Raw genomic sequence first — 5636 nt, forward strand, 5'->3', positions numbered from 1 at the left:
CTGAGGAGTCAGCAATATACTGACGACACTCAGCTCTACCTCTCTTTCTCTCTTTAATGGGCACCAGACTAGGTACAGAGATATGACCTTACAGAACCATCTGTGTTAGCAATGCTTCCTTGCTCAGAGGTGTAGCTGTCATCTATGAAGTGGTTGCCAGAGGGCTGAGCACAAGCCAGTTCCTTCTTCATCCCATTTAGCATGCATACAGGCACACATAAAAGCAGCATGCCTGAGAAGCTGGGGCAAATTATTTGGGGTTTGTAGCTTGGATGGTCCTGCAGCAGAGAGTGGGAGAATTCCACACCTATAGCATCCTTGAAAGATGGCCAACCACCCTCTGTTTAGAAATCTCCAGTAATGGATAATCTGCTACCTTGCAAGGTAGTCCGTTCTACTGTCAAACAGCTCTTAACTGTTAGGATGTTCTTCCTAATGATTAATAAAAAATTTCCTTTTTTCTCCTTTAAATCCATCAGTTATCAATAGTGGGAGGTATCAGACAGGCTTCTGCCACCTCTGATGCTCTTTAATTCAGTGTTTTCTATTAGGTCCACATAGGATACTATTCTGTACTTACGCTACTTTCACAGATGTTCCCATCTGTGTGTTGATGGTTAAGTGTGCAAAACTCTGAGGCAGTGGGCTAGCTTAGGCAGTCCAGGACAGGATATGTGGCACTTAGAGTCTTGTTCTCCAACAGACAACTGGGGAACCTCAGATGAACTGTTGGGAGGCTGCTGCAGCCACTGCCCCTGCTTCAACTTCTGCTATGTCAGGCATTCACCTTATTCTGTCTAATCGTATCTACCATATATTTCTGTTTATAAGAGGCCCCCATTTATAAGATGCCCCCCCCACTTTTCTAACTGGAAAATTAAGAAAACTTAGCTTTGAGGATTCAGCCTCTGGGCTCAGAACGCTCGGACATTAGGAGTCCCTGTTGAAACCGAGCAATGCCTCCAGGCTCCACCTCCAAGGAGGTATGTTCCAATTGGTTTGTACAGCATCAGCTGATGTCAGTTCCATAAGGATCATGACTGGAGGAAGCTAAGTCTCCTGACTGTAGGATGCTAAGCCTCGTGACTGAAGGAAGCCTGTTTACAGAGGCAAGGTAGGGGGCATTTTGTTCTCTATGTGTTCTCAGCTTACTTCCATGTAAAAGATGCCCCTCAATTTTTAGTATAACGATTTTAGGAAAAAGTGGTGTCTTATACATGGAAAAATACTGTATAATATAGTAGAGCTGTCCCTGACAAGAAATAGCCTCTGGGTTGTGAGGGTGAGATTGGTGCGGCATTAAGTATGAGAGAAGAACATGTGGGGTCCACCTAGAATGAGAGGTTTGGGCATACAAATTGGGTAGCCAGAGAGACCATAAAGGAGAATTTGTTTGTTGATTAATTAGAAGCTAACAAGGAATAAATCCCAAAAGCTGGACATTAATTGGATGACTGCTGGAGATTTGGGGCACTAGGATTGGTTTCTGAGAGGCTGGGAATGAAAGGGAGAACTTTCCCATTATGACTACCTGCATCTCTGTGGCATTTGCGAATTACAGCTTGGACAGGAATTGTTGAGATGTGGCAATTTAAAAAAATATTTTTTGACAGCAAACAGCTTTCAGAAGCTATCCAAAACTTGAAAAAATGTTGGAATGAACAATTTGTACATGAGTTTTAAAAATCTGTTCACAGGACAATTTTATGAGCCGAGAGGGGCCAATCACAATCAACTGTCAGATTTAAAACATTGTGCAGGCATTGGCCTGCTCCTGAGGGAGTTCTAGTGAGAAAGAAGAGGCTCATTTTTTCCTCTCTTCTGTCTGTCTTTTGCAAGGGCAGGTATTCAAGGGAAGATACAAAGAGAATAAAGTATGGCCTGGCCTGAGTTTGTACACCCAGGACTCTTCAGATTGTGTTGAGTACCGCAAAATGTATTGAACTTGAACAGTGTCAAAGATTGTGACAGTGCCTTTCACAGCTGCTAATCAAAACATTTTGAATTTGTTAATGAAGCTATTTGTTAAAATTTGTATGTATCTGTTCCACATACACCCCAAAGCAGCCTCCATGTTTTGTGGTGATGAAAAGCATAGAAGTGGGGCTGGGGGGAAAAGGAAGAGAAGACACTGATGTCTGTAAAATTAAATATGCTAATTTATATGTAAATATGCAACATTAGAAATATTTTTCATAATGTAAACAGAATTGTAATGTACCTCACTTGGGTAAGAACAGCAGTCAGGTGACCTGTGCACTGTTGTTCACGTGTTCCCTGTGGCTGGGCAACTTCAAGACTATTTGTGGTTTTTATGATTCTTTATAGTTAAAACAGACTTGAACTTGAGAGCCCTTAAAATGGAAGACCGTTCTTATTAAAAGATGATATATGGCCCATCCTAACCTGACCTTTCATTGGTTTTATTTCCCTTTCACCACATATACAGCTAGCATTTCATGGTCACTAACCACAATCAACCCTCACTACGTTCTTTTTTTGGATTTTCATGCATTTAGGCTTTCTAAATGTTTTGCTTTTTGCCACTTTGGCAAACCAGGAAGCCTGCTGGTATTTTCTTCTTATTTATCTGTAGTTGTCTTTTGGCTATGTGAGCAAGAGCATTCACAGGTTAAACAGTAGAAATAGGATACAGGACCGGCCCTACTCTCAGGTTGAAGCAGTCACTTCAGAAAGCAAATTTGGGGCTAAACCGTAGAAGCCTGTGCTGCAGGGTCAGAAGACAAAGTAGTCGTAAGATCGAATCCACGCGACGGAGTGAGCGCCCGTCGCTTGTCCCAGCTCCCGCCAACCTAGCGGTTCGAAAGCATGCAAATGCGAGTAGATTGATAGGGACCACCTCAGTGGGAAGGTAACAGTGTTCTGTGTCTAAGTCGCACTGGCCATGTGACCACGGAAGATTGTCTTCGGACAAAACGCTGGCTCTATGGCTTGGAAACGGGGATGAGCACCACCCCCTAGAGTCGAACACGACTGGACAAAAATTGTCAAGAGGAACCTTTACCTTAACCTTTAAACAAACACATTGTTAATTATTCACTTTGTTACTATAGTTTAGTACCAGAGATGGCAAGCAGCATTTGTGAGATTTTCTACCTTGTAGTGCAAAATAACATAAACAGCTCTGAGTACTGTACCTCTTAAATTGTGTTGGTGGACAGAGTGCCCTCTGCTGCTTTACCAAAGGCTGCAAAATGATGGATGCTTATCTCTACAAACTTCCATTTGCAAATCACACTGCTCACAATTGTGTGGCATGTGCAAGGAGAGTCATTTATATAAGTTTCATGCATCACATTCATGCTGTCACTGGCTTCACTTCTGACCAGCCCCATCTTTGGAAATAGCATGTCAGTGGCAGAGAGCCTGCTTGGCATGCATTAGCTTTCTTTGTGATGGAACCCTAATTGCGCAACATTTCATATCACCGAGAAAGAGAAAAGAACTGGAGTGCATTCAGTTGGAGCTCACATGCAAAATTATATTTATTGTCTTTAAGTTCAATGCCTTTCAGCCTGTCAGCATTCAAATACTATGTAAAACCTGGTATTCTTTTTCTGCTGCTGGAAACATGAGCATGATATTACAATGTTGAACCATGTCTTAGTGTTTTGAAATGATAACACAGAAGCATCGTTCCAAATTAATAAACCAGAATTTTGACAGATAGAATTTCCTGGCTTTTAAAAAGAAAAGTTTTAAGTACACATAGAATACACGCAAATTCCAAGCAGCTTCACCTCCAAAAAATGGCAGGACAGTTTGGGTAAAAAATTGTGAACTAATGAAAAAGGGAGTCAAGTTCTGGGATTTTTTCCTTGCTTGGTGTCTCTTTGTAAATAGCATTGAACACAAGAGGGGATCCTATAAATCATCTTGAGTGTCATCAACATACAGGCTGGTCTTTGCTATGTAAAGGGACACCCTTTTTCCTGCTGGCAACACAGACATGTTTTTCAGTGTTGGGTATTTGCTGTTATTTTGAATCATGGATACAGAAGCAATATCCCAAAATTATAAACCGGAGACTTTTTAAAATGATTGTGTTAGTCGTTGTATATTGTATTTCATTATAATATATCATATGCATATTTTCTTGATACTTTTTTTCATTTAGTGTCTTCTAAAATGAGGGACTTTTCATTCACCATGGAATTTCCCTCATAAGGAAGCTTGCCAATCTTTTTCTTTGCTGCTTTAACCAGAAAAAAAAGGTTTTTAAAATCCTTTTGGTTTCGGAAAGCTTTCAGAAATGTAGATTGTGTGCAGCTGTTCTTGGACAGTTTGATGTTTAAATGGGGTTTTGTTTATGTTGTAATTTTGCTTTTGATGTTTTATTGTCGTTTAATGCAGATATTTAATACTTGGGGTTTCGTTGCAAGCTAGAGCCTACTGAAAAAGCTTAAGATATAAAGATATGAAGCGAATAAAATGCAAAGTGCCGATCCTTCTCAATAGTTTTATAAGATTTTTTCTTAGAAAAAAATATTATTTTTGTGCACAAATACATAATTTCCACATCCCATCAATAAACCCCTCCTTTTCCTTCCATTCATTTGTTTTATACCATGCACATTTCCAGTTACTACCTGATAACTGTTTTAAAAAGCATGATAACGCTGTTTAAATACTACAACAAAGAATGGTTTGCGGCAGGGTGGAGAACTTCGGCTCAGCAGATGCTTTCAGTTTCGCTGCCAAGATGTTCCAACTGGCATGGCCAATGACAAGGAATCAATTATTCATTTTTCACTTGCAGTGTCTGGAGGCAATTACCATAATTATAGCTTATCAGTTCAGACATTGCAAATCATAGTTAGAAGGGCAAACCATAATTTGCTGGTCCACTTTGATCCATGATCATATTTTGTTTTGGTGGCTGAACTGGCACATGATTAGATAGATGTCTCACACTTCCCCTCATTTTGGACAGAATTACACAATGACTGTTCATGGTACAACATTCGAGCTACCCATGTACGTAATTCCTGCTATGCCTCTCTATCATCTGAAAGCCTAATAATGTGAGACATTCTTGGACCACTTAAGACTAGCTTCACATAGTGCCTGTCCCCAACTACAAGCTTACCTAGTGGCAGCAGTAGATGCTGATGAGCAAACATTTTCCATTCCCCACAATAGTCTGGAACATTGCTACACCAGGGAAAAGGGGGAAATTATATGGAACCGTTTTCATGACAATAAATAGGACTCTTTCCTAGTCTAATAAAATATCTTCTGTTCTAGCATGCAGTTGAAGCAATGTATTTGAGCTCCTGAAGTATATTTTCTACCTATGAGCCTAGACAGTACAGTGGACCCTAGACTTACGGAATTAATCCGTATTGGAATGGTGGCTGCAGGTCAAAAAGTCTGTAGGTCGAGGCTCCATTGACCTACAATGCATTGAAAATCGATTAATCCGTAACCGGCTGTTTTTGCTCCATTTTGTTGTTGTTTTTTTCCCAGTCTGTAGGTTGATTCTCCGGCTGCAAGTAAATTTTGCGGCCAGAGAAGTCTGTAACTCGAAAAGTCTGTAAGTGGAGCTGTCTGTAAGTTGAAGGTCAACTGTACTTCAATTGAATCATGGCCTCGCTGATTGCTTTATGTCCTTG

At 40.5% G+C, this 5636-nt stretch overlaps 1 long non-coding RNA gene across 1 annotated transcript in view; it reads right to left on the reverse strand.

Moving 5' to 3' along the window:
• Window positions 1-5636, reverse strand: part of LOC144583228 (uncharacterized) — a 198872-nt gene that overhangs the window by 49409 nt on the left and 143827 nt on the right. The gene's annotated exons all lie outside the window — the stretch shown is intronic.

This window comes from Pogona vitticeps, chromosome 5, assembly GCF_051106095.1.
Source record: "Pogona vitticeps strain Pit_001003342236 chromosome 5, PviZW2.1, whole genome shotgun sequence".
In the NCBI taxonomy this organism is placed as follows: domain Eukaryota; kingdom Metazoa; phylum Chordata; class Lepidosauria; order Squamata; family Agamidae; genus Pogona; species Pogona vitticeps.